This window comes from Papio anubis, chromosome 11 (assembly GCF_008728515.1).
Source record: "Papio anubis isolate 15944 chromosome 11, Panubis1.0, whole genome shotgun sequence".
Classification (NCBI taxonomy): Eukaryota; Metazoa; Chordata; class Mammalia; order Primates; family Cercopithecidae; genus Papio; species Papio anubis.
In genome coordinates this window covers 119,454,228-119,478,086 of record NC_044986.1, presented here as the reverse complement: position 1 = coordinate 119,478,086, position 23,859 = coordinate 119,454,228, and the positions used below count along the sequence as shown (strand labels likewise).

General features: G+C 42.5%; 1 long non-coding RNA gene across 1 annotated transcript in view; it reads left to right on the top strand.

Moving 5' to 3' along the window:
- Positions 1-437: 437 nt before the first annotated feature.
- Positions 438-23,859, top strand: part of LOC103887275 — a 46,630-nt gene continuing 23,208 nt past the window's right edge. The window contains exon 1 of the long non-coding RNA XR_002524166.2: positions 438-2,668. This is a non-coding gene — a long non-coding RNA (uncharacterized LOC103887275). The remainder of the gene's footprint in view (positions 2,669-23,859) is intronic.

Here is a 23,859-nt window from a genome sequence, read left to right as displayed (position 1 = left end):
TTTTTTGTGGTCAGACTCTATAGCTTTCATTTTACAAAAGGAACATCACTGATTTACTAACTGTTGGACTTTGGGCACGTTCTCTGACCTTTCGGCTGCCTTTCCTACAAAGTGGAGATAAGAAGCCCCAATTACTTCAAAGGCTAGATGTGGACTCACATGTAGACCAAAATTATAAAAAGTCAGACGTAAGAATGTATGTGTGTTATACTGAAAGAGATGTTTCGAAGACAAATGCAGTAGGCAATAAAATCTGAACCATTTATTTTGAAAATAGGTTTATGAACACATCCAAAAATATTTAGGTAAATGTAGATATCTAATTGTAGAAAAGTAGAGTTTTAAAATTTCATTATATATAATATATATATATATTTTCTATCTATCTACCTACCCATCCATCTGTTCATCCATATAGCCATCCATCTATCATCAATCTTGATCTATCTATCTATCTATCTATCTATCTATCTATCCAATGTTCCTCGCCAAAAATAATAAAAATAATAATAATAATAATCATCATCATCATCATCCTCCCACCTGTATCACCACCACAGAAAGTGTACTGTGTCGGATTTGACCTTATCTGTCAATCGCAATGTTTCTCACACTAACGCAAACATTTCAGTAAGAGGTCCGGATTTGTTAACAGCAGAAATACACAGATCCTTTCTTTAATGAGTGCGATGCAGTGCAAAGGCCACTGGAGGTGTAGTGCAGCCATGAAGAAAAGAAAAAGGAAATCTAGATGGACAGCCTCCTTTGCTTTGTCTCCTTCACACTCTTGACTATCTTCTCCCTTTGACACGGGTGGACTGGTTGCTTGGGGCTCTTTTCACTCAGAACCCCACATTTGGAAGGGTCAGCTTTGTTTCTTTTTTTGTCTAATTTCTGGGTTTCCTGCTGGAGCATGTGAAAACTAGATCATTCCACCTTGTGATTTTGGAATATCAGATAAGGCAGTCCCCGAGCCGTCTGTCATTGTACATACTGCATTTCCCAACTGAGCTAAATTGCAAAATTCTGAACAATCAAAGGGAATTAGGGTAATGTTAGCAATGCCCACTATTTTTACATTCTTATTTTGCAATTCTCTGTATTAAATTTCATTTTACAAAATAGTTTCAATTCATCTCCTTAAATAAGATATATCACAGAAGTGTTAAAGGATTAGGATCATTTAGGACTATTAAAAGTCAAAATTTTCTCCTATGTGATTATATGACTGAACAATGGCAAAATGGTTACTACCAAAATTCTAAGTGCAGCGAACATTGAGGCTTAAAGGGGAGGAAGTCGCTTATACTAGAAGACAAGTAAATTATGGAGAATTATAAAGAAAAGAATAAGCTGATTTGATATCCAGTCAGTGGAAAACATTTTAAGAGAAGGTGGTGGGAGTGAGACATAAAGGAGGAATGTAATTAATATTGCATTACTTTAGGGGAAAAACACCTAAAAATTTTCCAAAGGAGATCAGTATTGATCTTTGTGTCCCTGGGTTGTGTCTGTGTGTGTAGACAGAGAGAGAGAGAGAGAGAGTTACAGTATTATATTTGTTAAATACAAATATATGTATTTAGTTCAATTAATCTTCTATTATTAGTCTCATCTTACAAAACATATGTAGTAGCTTTTCTAAAGGTTTCCCAGCATTCCCAAATAGGACCAGCATTTGAAAGTCGAGGTACCTGATTCTACATTCTGAAATTTGCTTTTACAAGAATCTTCTGAGTGAAAAATCAGATACCACTCAGATAAAGGGGTTTAAATATCAGACTTTCAAGGTGTCAGACTGATTGCAAATGGAAACTTTGGATTAGAAACCACAGACAAAGCATGATTAATCCTCATCTGTTTTCTTGAAATTGAGCTCTGTCTTCAGGGACTCAAGTTCCTAGGTTCCTTCTTGTTCCTGTTTCCAGACAAGTGGGAAAATCAGGGAAGACTTCACTGCTGATACAGTTGTAAAATATATTGAACCAGGCCCAAGACAAAAATTGCTAAAAAGTCACTTGGTCCATTGGAGTGTCTTCTCATTCAGAAACATTTATTCCAACATGACATGAAACCATTCAGAATGCTGACAGCAATGCTTACGAATTGAGTATTAAAAAACATGCAGTGTATGATTCCATTTTAAAAAGATTTATATTAATATCTAAAGAAATTTGCTTGGAAAACATATATCTAAAACTATGACAGTGTTAATTTCTGGCTAGTGAGAGTATGAGTGAATTGTTATTTACCCATACTCTGTTAATTTTTAAGTTAAGTTTTTAAAGGCAATTCAACAAACAAATGTTGCTAGGCCCCGATTTGTGGACATTGAGCTAGGGAAAAGGATACGTAAAGAGATGCAAGCTAGAGGAGGGGAAAGTTCTGGATGGGGACCTCATTGGCTTCCTCACTTCTGTAGACCCATGTCCTGGGTTGACCCAGAGAACCACCCTATAAGGATTTGTTCAATAAATGAATGGATAGAGACTGATCAACAACTGACAAAGTAACATTTTACAGGTGCTGTGAAAGCAGCATACAAGCTGGAGAGCCTACTGGAAGCAAGAGGGGAAAATCCAGTCCGGTATGGGGACTGCAGGGAGGATGCCCGGCGGCGGAGACTGGATTCAGGATTTGATGCCTGAACTGAACCTTCTGTTAAGAGGTGAGTGGGCTGGGAGGTTGTGATGCCCAGAGGGTGGGGAAGGAAGTGGGGAAGGAAGAATGCAACAGAGGACAAAGATGAGGAGAACAGCTCATGCTAGCCAGCTTGAAGACGTTAGGAAGAGCAAAACGAGAAGAGGGAGCAGGAGACAGACAATATTGTAGGACAGTGAAGCCTCTAGAATCTTAGGAAATTCAACTATGAACTTTTACAAGTACAAAAACGAAGAACTACGTATAAAAAGTATTAGGATGCTGACATAAGAAAGTGATGGGTCAGGGCAGAGTGGGAGAGAATCAAGAGATAGGAGGAATGTGGGAAGAAAGGGATACAGAACAAACTACAGGAAGCATTATTTCTTCAGGAACTCTCGCTAAATGCTGTTGCCTTTTGCATGAAAATGGCACAAGCCATTTTTGAGAGGGTGGGATTTTGGAGTAGTTTTAATGGACATTTAGTGTGTCTGTCTCTTTCTTTTCCCAAAATAAATTATTTTTTCTAAAGTAACTCTTCATATTACCATCATGTCCTTAATAAGACTACACTCTATGAGAACAAAGCAGAAACTTATTAAACAGATTATACAGTTATAAAGAAATTTGGTTGTTTTTAAAAAGTCAGCTTATGGATTTAATTTATTTCTCAATGAATTCTTTTAACATCGATCTAAAACACTAATTATTTTTAAAAGACAAACAGAGAGGAAAAAAGGAAGGAAGGAAGGTAAGAAGGGAGGGAAAGAGGGAGGGAGGGAAAGAAAGAAAATAAAAAAAGGTGAGGGAGAGACAAGAAGGAAGGAAAAGAAGGAAAAAATAAATTCCTCCAGGTCATGCTGTGTGTAGACAGTGGACCCTACCTGTGAGTAAAATCAGGCATCAACACTTCCTAAAGAATTTTTTCTCAACAAGCATTATTTATGTCTGAGAGCTTTATCCATCATTTTTCACTCATAGAGGAATAACTCAACTTTGTTTTTGTTTTTGAGATGGAATCTTGCTCTGTTGCTCAGGCTGGAGTGCAGTGGCGTGATCTCAGCTCAGTGCAACCTCTGCCTCCCAGGTTCAAGTGATTCTCCTGCCTCTGCCTCCCGAGTAGCTGGGATTACAGGTGCCCGCCACCACGCCCAGCTAATTTTTATATTTTTAGTAGAGATGGGGTTTCACCATATTGGCCAGGCTGCTCTCAAACTCCTGACCTCGTGATTTGCCCGCCCCAGCCTCCGAAAGTGCTGGGATGACAGGCATGAGCCACGGGACCCGGCCAATGTGTGTTTTTTTAATGAGCAAAAATCATAGATAAAGCACCTAATAGTTTGAAAGAAAAAGAAGACAGTAACTCTGTTGGGTGATGGGGAAAATCTTTTTCTAAGTTTTGATGTTAGAAAGGAGCCAGAGGTGGGATGAAGCGACTGCCTAATGCCGTATTAAAAAGGAAGGAGCCCCAGGATGATGGAGAATGGGTCGTCTATTATGTTCTAGAAATCACTTGTAAATCAATAGTAATCGTTCGACAGAGCCTACTGCTAATATGGGAAGTAATGTTCCTAACTGCAACAAGAATTTTAATGGCAACCTTTTTTTTTTTCCTGCAGTATTTTACCAATATATACAGAGAAGGAGGAGGAAGAGGATCAAAACTCTTACAATTTCATATGCCATATTTCTGCTCTAGTTTCTAACTTCCTATCCTCTTAATCTTAATTACTCTAATCCATAACCACGTATTGCATCAGCCTTGCCAGAATCTCTTCCCACAACTTCACGTGCACATCGTCCTCTTTGGCAAATACACAGCATGTCATTTTCTGGATGAGTAGCAGACACAAAGCATATTGCAGTAAATGATTTTAGGCCACTGTTCCCTGTTTAATCAAATCAAAGTAGATATGGTTGATTACATGGACAAAAAGCTACTGAACAAACACGTTTGTTCAGGAGTAACTAAGCATTAGATAACATTATGTAATGTGGAAGTAAGTAACTGCCTGGCTTAATGTTATGGTTTCCATGGAAACCACATCAGTGAAGGGTAAAGGAGTTTAGAAATATTGGTTTCTTTCGGTGCATGAATGGAATGTCTACATGCACACGATGTTTTTGGTGGCTTGAAAAAAGTATTCCGCTCATTAAAGAGTAATCTGAGTCATGAATCAGTATGAATATTTGGGACTACCGTCTAGGAAAGAATGCCCCTTGGCATTGCCTTTCCCAAGTTCTTTAGGGATAAAAGGATGCTCAGGTGGCTAGGGGAAGACAGCTACATGAATTTTACATGGGATGCTGCCCCCGTGTAGGGTCCATGTGCCACGGATGGGTTTTTCTTCTTTTCCAAAAAAACAAAGACCGTGATGGCAATAACAGAACGTCAAAGTCCCAGCCAAATGCCGAACACTGCAGAGGATGGTTCCTGCGGAAAGCAGAAATGATTAATCATGGGAGGAGGAGAGGAAGCTTTGGTTTTGTATTCAGCCGGCGCTGCAGTGCTCTCCGTCCTCTTATCTGCTACAGCAGCGCAATTATAGCGCGGGGAGGGGAGGGGGGTGCGGGAAGCGGAGGAGGGTGTGGGGAAGGGAGGGGTTTTGGGGAGGGGAAGGGGGTGCGTGGAGACAAGGAGCATGCGGGGAGGGGGTGCGGACAAGGGAGGGGCTTCGGAGAGGAGAAGGGGGTGCTGTGAGGGGAAGGGGGTGCAGGGAGTGGAGGGGGTGCAAGGACTCCCAGCTCCAGCATTATTGTCTTAGTCTTTTATTTCATTTCAGTCCCCCTGGGTTAGGCGAGAAATACAGTTAAATATACAGGTTCTTCTGAACTGCAAGTTACACCTTAATAAGACTTAGAGAAATCCAATTATTTTTTATTCTGTGGTTGAAGGGAAATTCATTTCAGTGGTCAGAAGAGGGGCTGAGAGCCAGGAGAGCTGAATTCTGCTCTTGTCTCTGCACTCTTCCCTCATTTCCTCCTAATGGCTTAGGTGTGGTTTGCCCTGGAGGCTGGCTTTTTAATTCTAGGATCCTTAGAGGGGCTTTCCAGGCTGAAGATGTTCATTCACTGTAGACCTTCCCTTCTTAATTCATCTGCAGTGGATCTTTGCTACCCAAATTATTATCGAAAAGAAGGTTAGTACAGAAAAGACTATCTTTCTAGGGTGTGCCTCCTAGATACATTGAAGAGATTTTAACTGGGATTTATTCCATAGCTAGAGCCCATCCATGTGTTAATTTTCCCACATATATTGTTATTCTCAAGTGTGCAGACACTTCTTTTTGCGTGTGTGTGTGTGCTGTGGTGCAATCTCAGCTCACTATAATCTTCGCCTCCCAGGTTCAAGTGATTATCCTGTCTCAGCCTCCAAGTAGCTGGGATTACAGGCCTGTGCCACCACACCAGGCTAATTTTTGTACTTTTAGTAGAGATAGGGTTTCACCATGTTGGCCAGGCTGGTCTCGAACTCCTGACCTCAAGTGATCTGCCTGCCTGGGCCTTCCGAAGTGCTAGGATTATAGGCGTGAGCCACCGCACCCAGCCCCCTTTCCATTTTATTCCAAATAGCCACTAAGAGGACTTCTACACTGATTAAATGTGTCACCACGTTTATGGGGCCACCATACAGTTTCAGAACGAAGGGAAGAAGCCCTCTCCACGGTTCTGCCCTAGAAGTTGGGCACACCACAGGGAGCAAGAGCTTAGAGTTGCCCCCGAAGATCTAAAGCCCTGGCAAATGCGTGTAGGGAAGAGAATACAGGCAGCAACTTTGTTCTACTCTGTGGGCAGCTTTGACTCACAAGGCCCATGGAAAGACCTCTGGCTCTGATCCCATCCCCTTTACCCTAAAAACAGTGGGAAACAGGGTCATTTTTGCCACTATGGAAGTTGTGGCAGGAGATCTGTCCTCTCTTTTTCATCTTCCTTGTAATAACGGAGGCAGAATATTTACCAAATCCTTGGTTTATACCAAGCCCTTTCATTTATCCCTCGCAGCAGTACTTTAAGGTAGGTATTACCAGCCACATCTGTAAATGGGAATCAGAGACATTGACGGTAAAACAATTACCAGCAAAAGAGGATTAGAGGAATGAAGTAACTTGCCAAAGATTATCTGGGTAGAGACTGAACAACTCAAGCCAAGGTCGTGGCCCTTTTGCCTCCACTGTTAAATGGCAGCACTACTGTCAGGGAGGGCTTGAGGTAACTCATGAAGCTTGTTTCTAGCATGCCATAGGAGGAAAAATAGCTCTAGTTTATTTTTTGAACAAAATGGTCATTTGCCAAGATGTTCTCCTGTCAGAAGTTCTCCAGAAAATTCCAAGGCTTACCTGAGAACCAAAGAAAGCCTGCTAGCCCAGAAATGAGAATTTTAATTTTGATCAAGTCTCAGGAATTCTGTGGCAACCTCAGTTTGCTTAGTGTCTCTGAAACACTGCAGCTGTCTTGTGTATACTGAGTGGATGGCCATGGTAGTATGCCGTACACAGGTGCAATAAGAAATAGCTTATCAACTCCTGACTTCAGGTGATCCTCCCGCCTCGGCCTCCCAGCCTTGCCAACGTAGTGAAACTCTGTCTCTACTAAAAATACAAAAAAAATTAGCTGGGCATGGTGGTGGACATCTGTAATCCCAGCTACTCGGGAGGCTGAGGTGGGAGAATTTCTGGAATGTGGATGGCAGAGGTTGCAGTGAGCAGAGATTGCAACATTGCACTCCAGCCTGGGTGACAGAGTAAGACTCTGTCTAAAAAAAAAAAAAAAAAAAAAGGCCAGGCACAGTGGCTGACACCTATAATCCCAGGACTTCAGGAGGCCAAGGCAGGTGGATCACCAGAGGTTGGGAGCTCAAGACCAGCCTGGCCAACATGACGAAACCCCATCTCTACTGAAAATACAAAAATTAGCCGGGCATGGTGGTGCATGTCTGTAGTCCCAGCTACTTGGGAGGCTGAGGCACAAGAATCACTTGAACCCAGAGGTGGAGGTTGCAGTGAGTTGAGATTGCACCACTGCACTCCAGCCTGGGCAACAGGTTGAAACTACGTCTCAAAAAAAAAAAAAAAAAAAAAAAAAAAAAAGCTTATCACATTGTCCAAGCTGAGGCTTGCTTGACATGAAGGGCTTCTTGAGTGCTTAGCCCAAAGACAGCCTACCCTCCAAAACTGGCTATACTGTCATCTGTGACTTGTTATTTGCATCATATTGTAGGGCTTATTTCCAGGGAACTACAGTTTGAAAGTCAGTTACTCTTTCCATCAGCTGTTCCCTCTCATCCTCTCTCCAACAAGAAAAATAAGATGATGTTCAGGGCCTGGCGGGGGCGGGGGGGGGGGGGTTGGGGGTAAGGGGAGGGAGAACATTAGGACAAATACCTAATGCTTGCAGGGCTTAAAACCTAGGGGCCGTGTTGATAGGCGCAGTAAACAAACATGGCACATGTATACCGATGTAACAAACCTGGACACTTTGCACCTGCCCCAGAACTTCAAGCAACATTTTAAAAAATTTTTTTAAAAAAGAAAAGAAAAATAAGATGGTGCTAAAATGTATGTTAAAAGGATGGTAATTATTATCAGTGTACTCTTTAAAGAAGCTAGATTTTCAGCAATTCTTAAAATAGGTATTTAAGCCACATACGTGGCTCACAAAGGCAAGTCTTTTCATGGTTTGCAGCTAATAGTAAGGCAAGTGCATACTCCCAGAAGCAAAAAGAAACAGCCTGCTCTAGTTTAGAAATGGATTCAAATTTTGTTGTCTGAGCACTCAAAGGGAAAAACTTTCAGTGCTTCTGCCAAAATAGCTTATTTGTATTCAGGTCTTCAAACAGAGTGTAGGTTGTTATTTCTTTAGATATTGTCTGCTTTTCTTCAAATGGCACTTTTTGAAGAGACCAAGTCATTTCAATAATTTGTGTGTGTGTGTGTGTGTGTGTGTGTGTGTGTGTCTGTGGGGGTGTGTGTGTGTGTTTTACCTTGAAGGGTGTTAGGAGAATTAAGCCAAATACTGTTAGCATCAGGGCACCGGCTTGTGAAATCTCTTCTATTTGTGTGTCCCATGATGAGCCGGGGCTGTTGCTGCTGATTTTCCATTGGCTGGCTCAGCTAACAGAGCTTTACAAACCGCTCTGAGCTTGCGTATTCAATAAGTTCCAGCTTCTTCTCATTGGTTCTTGTAAAGGTGCTGAAGGAGGTAGGGAGGTTGCACCACTGCACTCCTCCCTCGTCACAGATGACAGTATAGCCAGTTTTGGAGGGTAGGCTGTGTTTGGGCTAAGCTCTCCCTCCCCTTTCCCCCAACACCCCCAGCAGGCCCTGACTCACTGTTATAAAACTTCCCTTTTACTAAGAGTTGCTGGAGAAGGCTCTAATGAAATGTAGAGGGAACTGTAACACACTGGCTCTGCTAAAACTTGTGAGTAAAAAGAGATAGATGGGCAAAGGAGATTTGACCTGCTTTTTTCTTAAAGAAAACGTATGAGAAAGAGCAGGTTTGGAGTAAGATGGACTTGGTTTTGAATCTTGGTGCCATAATTTGACAATTTAGTGACAGAAAGAAGCAGCATGACCCAGACCTCAGATTTCCATACATATAAATTGGGCATTTAAATACTTAGCTGGCAGTACTGTACAGATTTACCATTTATGCAAAGTACCAAGCACAGCGTAGGTACCAAATATCTCTTTGCCCTTCACCACCACCACTGATGAGTAATGTATCTTGTTCAGGGGACACTCCCCAAGTTCTTCAAGTTTCCACCTTCCTTCCCTAGGAGCTCAGGTAACACTGGACAGTCCATCCACAATGGAGAGGACAATAGCCAACTAACGAACACTGATTCTATTTTATTGCGATGGTCTAGGATGAGGGTCAGCAAACCATGGCCCTTGAGTTCAATCTGGCCCGTTTCTTGTTTTGCTAAAACAAAGTTTTGTTGGAATACAGCCAAGCCCCATCACTACATATTGTCTATGGCTACTTTTGGGCTACAACAACAACAGAGTTACATAGTTTTCAGCAATATTTACTATTCGTCCATTTACAGAAACAGTTTTATAATAATTACCAGTGATCTCTGGTCTAGGGTAATTATTTCCAAGTTTATATGAAAGTATTGACTGGTCCTGGATCCTTGAGTACAAGATTTGTATAATTCAAATACCCCATGTCCTGTACAAATACCCCTAACAAAGGCAGAAGTTCCATCATCTAAATACTTTGAAAAAAATAAACGAACTATACATAATGATAGGAGACGAATTTTAGTTTTTCTTTTTATTTTTTGAGACGGAGTCTCTCTCCGTTATCCATGCTAAAGTGCAGTGGCATACTCTCGGCTCACTGCCATCTCCACCTCCAAGGCTCAAGTGATTCTTTTGCTCCAGCCTCCTGAGTTGTTGGGATTACAGTTGTCTGCCACCACACGCAAGAATTTTCTTTTCTTTTTTGTATTTTTAGTAGAGCTAGGGTTTCACCACCTTGGCCAGGCTGGTCTTGAACTCCTGGCCTCAAGTGATCCACCTGCCTTGGCCTCCCAAAGTGCTGGGATTAGAGGCGTGAGCTACTGTGCCCACTGTGCCCAGCTGGAGATGACTCTTATAGCCATTCTGCCAACCTCTTGAAAAGTTTATTCTGTTTGTGGCAGAATAAGCATTAGCTGCTCAATGTGCTAGCTGCATCAACCGAAGACCACCAGAAACAAACCAATAGCCTGGTACATTTGGGTTTATTGATCTAATCCAATTGGGTAAATGGAACTCTAGAGGGCATTTCACCAAGCAAAGAAGAAACAGAAGTATTCTAGGATTCTGGGGAAGGGTGGGGTTTAGATGAAATTTGAATGAAGCAGTGTTTTGATAGGCTCACAGTGAAGCAGGGTAGTATAAAGGGGTCAGTATCAGATCTGCACTGAAAAATGGACCCAGGATCCTGTTTCTATGGAAACAATGCAGTTGTGAGATAGATGTGGAAACCCCTTCTCTGAAGCTCTGCCTCCGCGTTATAAACCTAGACTGTTTCTCTGCATCAAAAAGCGACTAGGTTTTCCAGCCAGAAGTGGAGGTTTCATTCTTACTGATACAATTCTAAACAGCAAAGCGTTGGAGAGTCCACAATTTTAGAGAATGAAGTTTCTTAGCGAGTAAAAAAGCAGGAGTGACTCAAAGAAGAGGCTGTTCTGACCTGTTAGAGTTGCAGTATGTCCTTGGGAGAAATACTGTTCCCTGTTACTTTGAAGACGGCTTTATCTGTGTCTGTTATTCCCGCCTGATGAATGGCCAGGCATGTTTTTACTTTCTTGTTCTGAGCTAATTTTTACTTTCTCGTCAGGAAGGCGCTGATGGTAGGGTTGGAAGGTGAGGAGGCACAGGGAGATGAGTTAGAACACAATTAGTGAGGAACTAAATTCAAAGCAGGTAGGCTGAAGGGAGCTTTCCTACAAACTTCATGACTATGTATTCGGTAAATGAATGGTCTGAATGGTTGTGAAGAGTCTCAAACATAAAGGAGCAGTAACATGTTAATGATTCTAATATTATCAGTTAGACTCTTACGCAGAATTTTATGATGCTCATTTTGACACTTAACCAGAAAAAAAATGGCATGAAAATTTCCAACAGCAGACCATCAAATGTACTATGAATGTTTCCTTTAGACACTCCTGGGATAATTTTAGGGTTATTCTTCACAGTAACACCGACAGGTGGAAAGCCGAGGGCTGAGTAACAGCAGTCTCCCCTGAGGTTGTGATTTTCTTTTTTTAATTGTTTGTATAAATTTAAGGGGTACAAGCGCAATTTTGTTACCTGGATATATTGGCTAGAGGTAAAGTCTGGGCTTTTAGTGTAACCATCACTCAAATAATGTACATTGTATCCATTAAGTAATTTTGCTACCAGAAAGGGGTCCTGATCCAGACCCTAAGAGACTGTTCTTGGATCTCCCTGGAAGAGAGAATTTGGGGTGACTCCACAGAGTAAAGTGAAAGCATTTATGAGAGAAGTAAATAAACAAAAGAAAGGCTACTCCATAGGCAGAGCAGCCACAAGGGCTACTGGTTGGCTATTTTTATGGTTACTTTTTGATCACATGCTAAACAAGGGGTGAATTATTCATGAATTTCCAGGAAAGGGGTGGGCAATTCCCCTGCAACTGAGGGTTAAACCATATAGGGTAACTTCTGGACATTGTCATGGCATTTGTAAACTGTCACTGCAGCAGTGGGAGTGTCTTTGAGTGTGCAAATGCATTTTCATTAGTGTAGAATGAGCAGTGAAGATGACCAGAGGTCATCGTCATTGCCATCTAGGATTTGATGGGTTTTGGCTGGCTTCTTTACTGCATCCTGTTTAATCAGAGGGGTCTTTGTTACTTCCTATCCCATCTTTCCTGTGACTAAGAATGGCTGACCTCCTGGGGACACAGCCCAGCAGGTGTCAGCCTCATTTTACCCAGCCCCTCTTCAAGATGGAGTCACTGTGGTTCCAGTGGCTCTGATAATTTCTCATCTCTCACCCACTTCCACTCTTCAACCTTCCCAGTCTCCAGTGTCTATCATCCATACTCTATAGGTCACAGATTTTAGATCCCAAGAATGGCTCAATGCCTGAAGTCACAAGGTTTATTTCCTGAGCTGTTTTTGAAGGGCAGGATGTCCTAAGCACTGTATCAGAAATGTGTCAGGAGATAAAACTTGTGACTCTAGGAATTGATGACAGCAAAACTGAATGTGTGGCCTCTGTGCCCTCTCACTTCCTCCCTGTCTTACCTGAAGGAAGTGCAGTGAGGGCTGGTGGCAGTGGCATCCTCTATCCTCTACCAGCTCCCAGCCTTCATTCACTCTCTGAGTGATCATTAGGCTTCTCTGTCCTCTGTACCTGCAGAAGTCAGGATTCCTTGAGAGAAAGAAGCTTCCACACTTTTCACATCCAGCACGCTTCCTACCTTTAACTTCAAAGCCTTTAAGGCCTTCCATGTTCATTTGGTGGGGGAAGAAATTTACCTCCTGTATTAGTCTGTTCTCATGCTGCTAACAAAAACATACCCAAGACTGGGTAATTTCTAAAGGAAACTGGTTTAATGGACTCACAGTTCCACATAACTGGAAGGCATCATAATCTCGATGGAGGTGGAGAAAAAGCAAAGGCACATCTTACATGGTGATGGGCAAGAGTGTGTGTGCAAGGGAACTCCCCTTTTTAAAAACCATCCGTTCTCACGAGGCTTATTCACTATCATGAGAACAGCACGGGAAAGACCCACTCCCATGATTCAGTTACCTCCCATTGAGTCTCTCCCATAACATGTAGGAATTATGGGAGCTATAATTCAAGATGGGATTTGGACGGGGACATGGCCAAACCATATCTCCCTCATCGCTGATTGTTATTAGCAATGTCTTCATTTCTCTGAAGCTGTTGATCCTTATTTGTTCACTTTAATATGATCTCCGTTTTTCCAGTTTTTCTCCTTTTGTCTTGTACAAATCACTGCCAGTGTAAACTCCTTTCAGTTTGGAATCTTCTTTTCAGCTTCCATTCTCCATCTCTGCTCCATTAGCCCCACCCCTCCATGAAGCCTCTGGTCCAGCGGGACCTTTTGCAGCCGGAACACCATGACCTGAATTAACTCCAACTTCCAGCAACTTCCAAGGGAAGCAGTCCCACTCCAGGAAGTACTGACACAAATTATGAAGTGAGATGGGCAGGGGGCATTCTGAGCTGCTTGTCCAACCGGGAAACATACCATAGGGAGGCGGCAGCAAGCTGCAGGAAAAGACAGGAAATGAGAATCTGCTTCCCAAGCACCCTGAGTCATCGTGTGTAACGGGGAGATTGGTGTCAGCACTGGGAGCTGGGGGAATGTTGTGGGAGGGAATTAGCTTTGATGAGAAGCAGCTGGGAGCAAAGAGTGAATCCCCGAGGTCATAGAATGAAGGATAAGGTGATCTTGTGAAATCTAGTTCCATAAGCTCAACTTCACTGTTAAAGCTAAAACAATTGTTTATAGTATAAGACAAATTATAAGAGGGAAGAAAAATCCTAACCCGTGCAAACTAATTAGCACCAAACCAGAGAGTAATGAAATCTGGGACCGACAGCCACGTGGGTGGGTTTTTTAGGTACCAGTGATGCCAGGCAGGCTTAAAGGCTTGCTTCTTGAAAAGAAATGTGCACGTCTGTACACACACACACAACCCAATACATGGATGGTCAGAAGAAACACAACAGATGTCATCTATTTGGACTGTAGGAAAGCGCTTGATGAAAATGTCCCATGAAATTTTACTTGCAAAACAAGTTCAAATTGGCTGGAATAGGAAAACTCTGATGCAGCTTGAAACCTGCCTCCAAAACTATAAACCGAATGTAATGGAACTGATAAATAAATGGCAGCAGATCTATCTGCAAGAAGGTGTTTAGCAGAATGCCCCTGGGGTAACTGTGAGAATGGAGTATATTAAAAATCTTTATCAATGAGTCAGAAGAACTAGTCACAGGATGCACATGAATTCTTCCAGGAATACGAACTTGGCTGGTGTTAGAGGAAGCACAGATCAAGTCTTAGTGCAGAAGGATAAACAAAGAGGTTAGAAGTGTGCTCAAGAAGGAGGAAGGAAGGAAGGAAATGGGATCCACCTGGGAAAATAGCAGCCCACTGATCTGCAGAAGATTAGGCTGTAGAAATGCAAAAGGAGAACAATTCAGGAGGGAGAGGAAGGAACAAATTCAGTAGGGATTAGCCGTGTTGTTCAGTGGCCAGAATTCAGGATTGTGGGGCCTGGAGTTTACAGAATTTGGGGGGCCTTCCTTAAGCAAAAGATAAGTTATTAATTTAAAATTAGGTACAGGACCTTGAAAGAGACTGGAGGAAAGGAGGGACTGGAAAGATTAAGCTCATTGAGTTTCATGGTGAATCTGCCTAAGCTGGCTGAGCCTATCATGAATAAAATATTTTTTCTTCCTGGTTTGAGTAAGAAGAGACTGGTGTGTGTGTGTGTGTGTGTGTGTGTGTGTGTGTGTGTGTGGTGGGGGGGTGTTTGTGGGGGACCTAGGGCCTGATGGTTCACTAGTTGGGTGCTATGGTCTAAATGTTTGTGTCTCCCCAAAATTCCTATGTTGAAATCCTAATCCTTAAGGGAATGGTATTTGGAGGTGGGGCCTTTGGAAGGGGATTAGATCATGAGGGTGATGCCCTCATGCGTGGGATTAGGGCCCTTATAAAAGAGGCAGGAGGGAACTTGTTTGCCCCATCCACCTGGGAGGTTACAGTGAGAAGATGCTCTCCCATGAAGGAAGTGTGCCCTTAGCAGATATCAAATCTGCCAGCACCTTGATCTTGGATTTTCAGCCTCTAGACTGAGAGAAATAAGTTTCTGTCATTTATAAGTGCCCAAGCATACTAAGACATTGGCTAGCAACAGAAACTTAAGGAATTTCAAATATAAGTGTCAAAATTACATTTGTAATTTTGTATGCATTTATTATATATACAAATACATAATATATGTATGAATTTATTGCTTTAAAGGTGTTTAGAGTGGAGTAGGAAAACCAAATGGTTAAGCAGATATGTAAAATAAATAAGCATTTCCTGATCTGTATTAGCATAGCAGGCCTGGGTAACAAATAGTATTTCCATTTGTATGTACAAGTGAAGTCCCTCTGATGCAGAAGGCAAAGGTGTAGGGTGTTTTGGAAAACCACACAGAAGGAGGTGGTTTAGAAATAAGTTCCAAATTTCCCATGGGATTCAGGTTGGAGGTGGGGAGATATTTCAAGTAGAAAAGGCAGGTACTAAAGCACCAGAGGTAGGAGAGGGAAGTTTTGTGCAGACACACCAAGGTGGAATAATCTTACTATGGAATTACTTAGAACAAGAAGGGAGGAAGAAAGGCGAATTAAGCATTTGGTATTGTAGAATGGATAAAGAAAATGTGGTATATATATACCATGGAATACTACTCAGCTATAAAAAGGAATGAAATAATGGTATTCACAGCAACCTGGATGGAGCTGGAGATCGTTATTCTATATAAATGAAGTAACTCAGGAATGGGAAACCAAACATCGTATGTTCTCACTTATAAGTGAGAGCTAAGCTATGAGGATGGAGAGGCATAATGGACTCTGGGGATTCTGGGGGAACGGTGGCAGGAGGCTGAGGGATAAGACTACACATTGGGCGCTTGTACACCGCTTGGGTGACGGTTGCACCTAAATCAGAAATCACCACTAAAGAACTTACCCATGTAACCAAACACTACCTGTTTTTCCCACAACTATTGAAATAATAATAATAGTGATAATAAAGAATTGAGGGTTGTAGCAGGCGATTGGGATGAAGACGTGTGTGCGCGTTTAATGCTAGGTGTTTTAAAGAAAAGAAAAACCCTTTGAGCCTAGAGGATGTGGTTGCCATTGCCCCACCTCAAGAGAAAATACACAGGGAGCATGGAGAGAGTGGCAGAGTGGAAGGCTGAGTGTTCCCGCACAGGAAGCTGAGTGCTCCCGCTCCATGTCTGGTGCTTCATTTAAAGTCCAGGTGATGTCTGTGAGGTGGGCAGGAAAGGAGATCGTAAGCAGACAAATGTGGGGTGGAGGCTAGCGTAGAATACAAGGTCATGGCTGATATTGCTAGAGGACATTTGGATCAAAAATCATGTGCTCAAAGATGCATTTCCTAGAGTATACTTTGTGGAAAACAACTTCTGCTGGGTTTAGGAGGCAGGATCAGCACACAGCTTTTTAATTTAAACCATTCGAAGTTGCTATTTTAGCAGGTCAAAGATGGTCAAATTTGACAATTTCATGTGGTTCAAAACAACTGGTAAAAATAGGTTGATATGGTTTGACTCTGTGTCCTCCCCCAAATCTCACCTTGAATTGTAATCTCCATATATGGAGGGAGGGACCTGTAATCCCCACATGTCAAAGAAGGGAGCTGATTGGATGAAGGGAGCAGTTTCCCCATGCTGTTCTCATGCCAGTGAGTGAATTCTCATGAGATCTGATGGTTTCGTAAGTGTTTGAAAGTCCCTCTTTTGCTTCACTTTCTCCTGCCGCCTTGTGAAGAAGGTGCCTGCTTCCCCTTTTGCCATGATTATAAGTTTCCTGAGGCCTCCCAGCCAGTGGAACTGTGAGTCAATTAAGCCTCTTTTCTTTATGAATTACCCAGTCTTGAGTATGTCTTTATGGCAGTGTGAGAATAATACACAGGTCTTCTTGTAATAGCAAATGTGGGACACTGCGTGTGACAAAAATAAAATCGTTTTCCTTTGAGCAAGTGTGAAATTTGGCCAAGGACGTGGAAATGGAGCAAATGATCTTTCTCTGTCTTAGGTGGGAACTAGATTAAAGGAAAAAATGGAAGGCAGAAGCCACGGAGCTGTCAGCCACAGGATCTCTACAGCTCTAAGCAATATCATAGGATCCTCTCCTAAATGTTGGAGGCAGCCACCTCCTTGTGGCCTGTGATCTGTTCTCCAACAAAGACAATATCCTGGGGAACAGCTAGGGAGCAGGCAAGTCCATTTCCTTAGTCCCACTCCAATTCAAAACAGGTTTAGCTTTGTTATCTAGGACCATCAGTTCCTAACAGTGTCAGTCCACCTCCCCGAAAACCCTCAAGCTTAGAATTTCACTTTCAAGCCCTAGACTAGTTGATATATCCCATGGCAACAGCAGTTGTTGGGAGGGAGGTGGTGATAGGTTAAAAGAATTTTTGAGAGTTATTCCATGAAGGAAAATTTGGGTCAACTCTGGGTTAATGAGATTTTTTTTTTTTAATTTTTAAAGATTGTGGTAAAAATACACATAACATAAAATTTACTATGCTAAGCATCCTTAGGTGTATAGTTCAATGGTGTTAGCTACATTCACATTGCTGTGCAATCATCACCATCATCTGTCTGTAGAACTTTTGCATCATTCCAAACAAACTTTTTCCCCACTAAAAGAATAACTCCCTGTTCCCTCTTCCCCCAACTCCCGGCAACCCCCATTCTACTTTCTGTCTATGAATTTGACTACTCTACGGATCTCATACAAGTGAGATGGTGCTGTATTCATCCTTTTGGGACTGGCTTATTTTACTGAGCCTAACGTCCTCCAGGTTCTTCCACGTTGCAGTATGTGTCAAAATGTCCTTCCTTTTTAAGGGGTGAATGAGTTTTTAATTTAGATTATTTCTTTTTAAGGAAGGAAGTAAGATCTGGCCAGGTGTGGTGGCTCACGCCTGTAATCCCAGCACTTTGGGAGGCCGAGGAGGGTGAGTGGATCATTTGAGGTCAGGAGTTCAAGACCAGCCTGGCAAACATGGTGAAACGCTGTCTCTACTAAAATCACAAAAATGAGCCAGGCATGGTTGTGCACGTCTGTAATCCCAGCTACTCAGGAGGCTGAGGCAAGAGAATTGCTTGAATCCGGGAGGCAGAGGTTTCAGTGAGCCAAGATCATGCCACTGCACTCCAGTCTGGGCAGCACAGAGAGACTGTATCTCAAAAAAATAAAAAATAAATAAAAATAAGGAAGTAGAATGTGCAGCATTTTTTTTTACTTGTCTGATCAGGTAACCACTGATTTCCTGGAGTAGCTCAAAGCACAATGCTCCATGAAACACTGTATGGGAAATCCTGATCCAAGTCTTCATTAAATGGATTCTCTCTGGCTCACTCAGGAAGTGTATGGTCTGGGGATTCAGTGTCCTATGCGGTGGAGCATGCAGATGTGGCTGTCTCTCTCTCAGGGTGCTGCAGCTTCACCTTACGATGTTAAAAGCACGCACAGAAATGAAATAAACCCTGGGGCCTTTGACTGATGTAGCATATTCCCTCCATTCTAGGCAGCATCCTCAAGTAGTGTCTTTGTGTCTGGATGACACCAGCCAGCCTGTGATTCTGCGTGCTGGTCTTCCCCGTAATGAAGCTGGAAGAGATGCCTTCCCTCCATCATTTTATCAGTGATGCATACCAATGGACTACCTTGGAAGGCGGATAGGACCCGTGTCCCTACTGCCTCCACCCAATAGTCCACTCCTTGAGCTTCCAACCCGCTGTCTTTTTGCCTCCTGTCACTTTAGAAAGGATCTGGGAATTCTCCAGTTATGGAATTCTAGAACATTCTGTCATTTACGGGGGAAAATTGGGTGGGACAATTGTTCTTGATGGCTTTTATTGTCTCTTCTCAGTCAGTTTTTAATTTATTCCGGCACTATTTTTCAAGCACCTGCCATGGTTTATGCACTGTGCGAGGTGTGGAGATTCATGATAAATGAGACAGTTAGATCCCTGAATGTATGGAGCTGGCAGAGCGGGCGTGTTCCAGGATTTGCCCAAATCAGAGCTCATACTCGCCAGGCAATACACTAATACACTAATATGACTCTCAGTTCAGAACTCCAAGATGCAGAGACCAGTCAAAGGGATTCACGATCCCTTTATTCCTGAAAAAGTTCATTGCTAAGCAAGTTGTAGGTATTAGACAACGGGCTTCAGCCCTCTGCTACGTTTTGTGTGTGTGTTTGCTTGTTTGGGTTTTTCTTTGGTCCAGTCTTGGACTTCAGAAGTGGTATAGCTTGGTTGATGCTGGCATTGTTCTCCTGGGACCAGGTGGTGATTCTCCCATTGGGAGTTTTGTTCCATATGGTTAGATTTATGGAAAAAAGTCGGAACACCCAGGGGTACTTGATCCTCTCTCCCTCACTTCATAGGCTGCTGTGTTGTCTCTTCAACAGAAACATTAAAAACAACAACAAAGAGAAAGAAGCATGTTTTCTTTTTCTTCTTTTTTTTGGGGGGGGTATTTTTTTATTATTATACTTTAACTTCTAGGGTACATGTGCACAACGTGCAGGTTTGTTACATATGTATACATGTGCCATGTTGGTGTGCTGCACTCATTAACTCGTCATTTACATTAGGTATATCTCCTAATGCTACCCCTCCCTGCTCCCCGCACCCCACAACAGGCCCCGGTGTGTGATGTTCCCCTTCCTGTGTCCAAGTGTTCTCATTGTTCAGGTTCCACCTATGAGTGAGAACATGCGGTGTTTGGTTTTCTGTTCTTGCAATAGTTTGCTGAGAATGATGGTTTCCAGCTGCATCCATGTCCCTACAAAGGACATGAACTCATCCTTTTTTATGGCTGCAGTGTATTCCATGGTGTACATGTGGCACATTTTCTTAATCCAGTCTGTCACTGATGGACATTTGGGTTGGTTCTAAGTCTTTGCTATTGTGAATAGTGCCACAATAAACATACATGTGCACATGTCTTTATAGCGGCATGATTTATAGTCCTTTGGGTATATCCCCAGTAATGGGATTGCTGGGTCAAATGGTATTTCGAGTTCTAGATCCTTGAGGAATCGCCACACTGTCTTCCACAATGGTTGAACTAGTTTATAGTCCCACCAACAGTGTAAAAGTGTTCCTATTTCTCCACATCTTCTCCAGCATCTGTTGTTTCCTGACTTTTTAATAATCACCATTCTAACTGGCGTGAGATGGTGTCTCGTTGTGGTTTTGATTTGCATTTCTCTGATGACCAGTGATGATGAGCATTTTTTCATGCGTCTATCAACTGCATAAATGTCTTTTGAGAAGTGTCTGTTCATATCCTTTGCCCACTTTCTGATGGAGTTGTCTGGTTTTTTATTGTAAATTTGTTTGAGTTCTTTGTAGGTTCTGGATATTAACCCTTTGTCAGATGAGTAGATTGCAAAAATTTTCTCCCATTCTGTAGGTTGCCTGTTCACTCTGATGGTAGTTTCTTTTGCTGTGCAGAAGCTCTTTAGTTTAATTAGATCCCATTTGTCAATTTTGGCTTTTGTTGCCATTGCTTTCGGTATTTTAGACTTGAAGTCCTTGCCCATGCCTATGTCCTGAATGGTATTGCCTCGGTTTTCTTCTAGGGTTTTTATGGTTTTAGGTCTAACATTTGAGTCTCTAATCCATCTTGAATTAATTTTTGTAGAAGGTGTAAGGAAGGGATCCAGTTTCAGCTTTCTACATATGGCTAGCCAATTTTCCCAGCACCATTTATTAAATAGGGAATCCTTTCACCATTTCTTGTTTTTGTCAGGTTTGTCTAAATGATGACAAACCTTTCATAGGTATAGGCTCGTGTGCTGTCTTCTCACGAGACAGATGGTAGCTTATCTCTGGGAAGGGGTGCACATATCTTGTACCAAGCTTAAAAATTAAGAAGTCTACTCTTCTCATTTAGCTCCCATAGAAGGAGAGATCTGCACACGTGGGGACCACTGGAGACCAGAGTGCCTTGTGGAGAGGGTTTCCTGAGAGTGGCCCCTGTCAGGGTGAATGCATAAATCAACATGCAATTATGAAAATGTCAGGAGTGATGCAGGAGGGAAGGGGAGAGGAGAAGATCTAGCCTGGACTAGTGGAGAGCTCAGGAAGGACTTCCTGAGGAGAGGAGCATTTGAACTTACTCCACGTAAAGCCACAGTCTCAGGGGGCTTGAGGGAGATGAATAAATGGCAAACTGATCCAAGCTTAGGGCATAGCAGGTGCAGACGCTTGAGGGGAGGAGAGAAAGTGACACTTTTGAAGAGGTGAACGTCGTTCCACATTCCTGTCTGGACTGTGGGCTGCCAGGTGGGAAAAGGCAGCAGAGAGGGCTGAGAAGGAAAGCAAGGTACCCTGAGAAGTGAATGCTGAGAAGTGTTTATTGTATCCCAAGGACCATGGACCCCTGTGAAGGGTCTTAGTAGGGGAATAATCACAGGTAAATTGAGTATGATCAGTATCACCAGGTGGCTGGATTACAGACACGTAAGAGGAATAGAGAGCACCACATTGCGGATGGTGTGATATCCCAGATAAGAGATGGTAGTTGCTCAAGATGGGAGGAGAGACAGATTCATTTGGGAAGTATTGAAAAGCAAGACAAGATGGCACTTGGTGCTCAATTACATGTAGGGGTAAAAGACAGTTATTGCCAAGCTCAGCTGCTCACTTAACTGGGAGGTGCTCATGTCTGGGGAGAAGGCAATAGGGCCGTAGGTAGGTGAAATGATCTACATTCATCTCAACATCTTGAAATAACACAGTTACAAGCATACCAGCACATTGCATTTTCTTTCATGTTCAAAGCTGTTGACTGCAACACTGTATCATCGGGAGAAACTAGGAGACTGAATGGACATCTGAGGATGTCTTGATGCAATGGATGGCAGTGCAACCTTTAAGTATACTTGCAATTAGTGTATTCCAAAGACACCCATAACCTTTGTAAAGTAAGATAGCAGGTTGTAGAACAAGATGAAAGATATGACGTAATTTTGGTTTGAAACTTAAGTAAATGTTTGATGACGTAAACAGACACATAAAACTACTAACAGTGGTTCCCTTTGGGTAATGGGATTAGGACGTAGAGAAAAACAAAGGGGAGCCAAAATAGGACATTGTATTTTGGGAGAGATGCCTAAACACACACATTAAACGGCTTTAGAAGGACTTTGAAAGAAATTAAAATGCCCTATTCAGTAACTAGTACCTTATGTTGCCAGTTTTCAAGTCATTGCTGTGGAGAGGCAGATGGAAATTCCACAGAAAAGGGCTTGGCAGAGAAGTGGTGAACCGAAGCAGGTTAAGCCCTAGCCAAGGTTCCCTCCAGCTTCCAGAGAAGCCCTGTGGCCTGGGTGACTGTGCCCATCTGTGTGACACACCCACGCAACGCTGCTCTGAGCAGAGGGACTCCAGCCGGATTTGACTCAGGATGCTGCTGACTTCGTTGAAGTCAAACTGTTGGCTAAAAAATGCCCGCAGCTACAGAAGAGGTGAACAAGAAGAGACAGGAAAAAAGACACATTTAGAAAGAGTCAGATCTGGGATTTAGGAGCTGGGAATTATTTGGAACTTTTGCTTATTTCACGAAAGAACTTGGGTTGAAATCGTCTTTGGATTGGCTGTGACTTTCAAATCTGCAAAATCGACTTAGACATTACAACAGAGCATACCTTCCTCGTGGGACTTCACTATATTCTGTTTGCAGCTGAGCTAGAAACACCCAAAGAAATGCTTTATCTTGCAACATTCTGTATAATTTTATTCTGTTTGGAATTTTCCATCATCTGTAAAGAAAATAAATAGCTTTCTGTGAGTAGTGGGCTTGGGGTAGTATAGCTGTAATCAGCCTCAAACCTTTCAAGTTTTTCTGTCTGTCTTTTCATTCCAATCAGAGGTCCTGGGTTATGACTGTGTCCTTTCTTTGTATATTGATCTTGGTCTGCAGCAACTGGCTGATAAACTCGCAAATCTTGTGTTTATCATCTGCCAGATTTTTTGTTGTGAGGTTTCAATTTTTTTCCCTTTACAAGCTGTTCAAGTGTTCTAGCTATAGAGAACAGATGGTTTTTCTATTCCCTTGATGTTTCCTTTATGCGGATGATTGTTTGGAGATGTTCTAAGGCTGTATCAGGATAGGATAGTTTCTATAGTTACTCTAGTTAGCATCACTGCGTGTATGCCTTTGCCAGCACAGACGAGTATTCAAGCTATCAAAGTCCGGAAACCACTTAAAATAAATGGCCCTGTGTGTTTTGAAATCAGGTGAGGAAACCCCAGGTTTCAAGTAACCATTAATAAATAATTATCCTTTTGTTCATGTATCCTGCCAATTCCCTGATAAGAAAGAGCTGATGGATGACGTAGCTGGTTCATAACTTCCCGTTTATTAGAATGTGTTCATCTTGTACTTTCTACAGATGGAAGCTTTCAGGACCGCATGAGAAGTGTACTGTGTCCACACCACATTTAGTACTTGGTGGGTAATCAAAATTATATAGGGGCAAGGCTTTTCCCCATAAGCTTTAGCCCAGAGCTTAGCCTGTAGGTGCTCATTGAAGATGTGCTTGCTGTGGGGATCCCTGACTGGTGATGTGGGAGATGGCTTCAGAGGCAGGTGATTGACAGAGGACAACAGCAGCAGAAGGGGCGGAGTCTCCTCATGATCCTGACCTTGTATATGGCCTGAGATACCCCGGGGGTTCCTGACATAGAAAGTGTTCAGTAGTCTGTCAGCAAAGAATATTTCAACAAGCTTGGAGAATGGTACTTAACTCATACTGACCACTTGCCCTGTGGCCGAAAGCCACCAGGAACACATCTGTAGTTGAACAAGTTGGGTTTATTAGAAGTTGCAGTGAGAGAGCACACACAGCTTGAGAACTGCAGGGGGTCTCAGAGTAAGA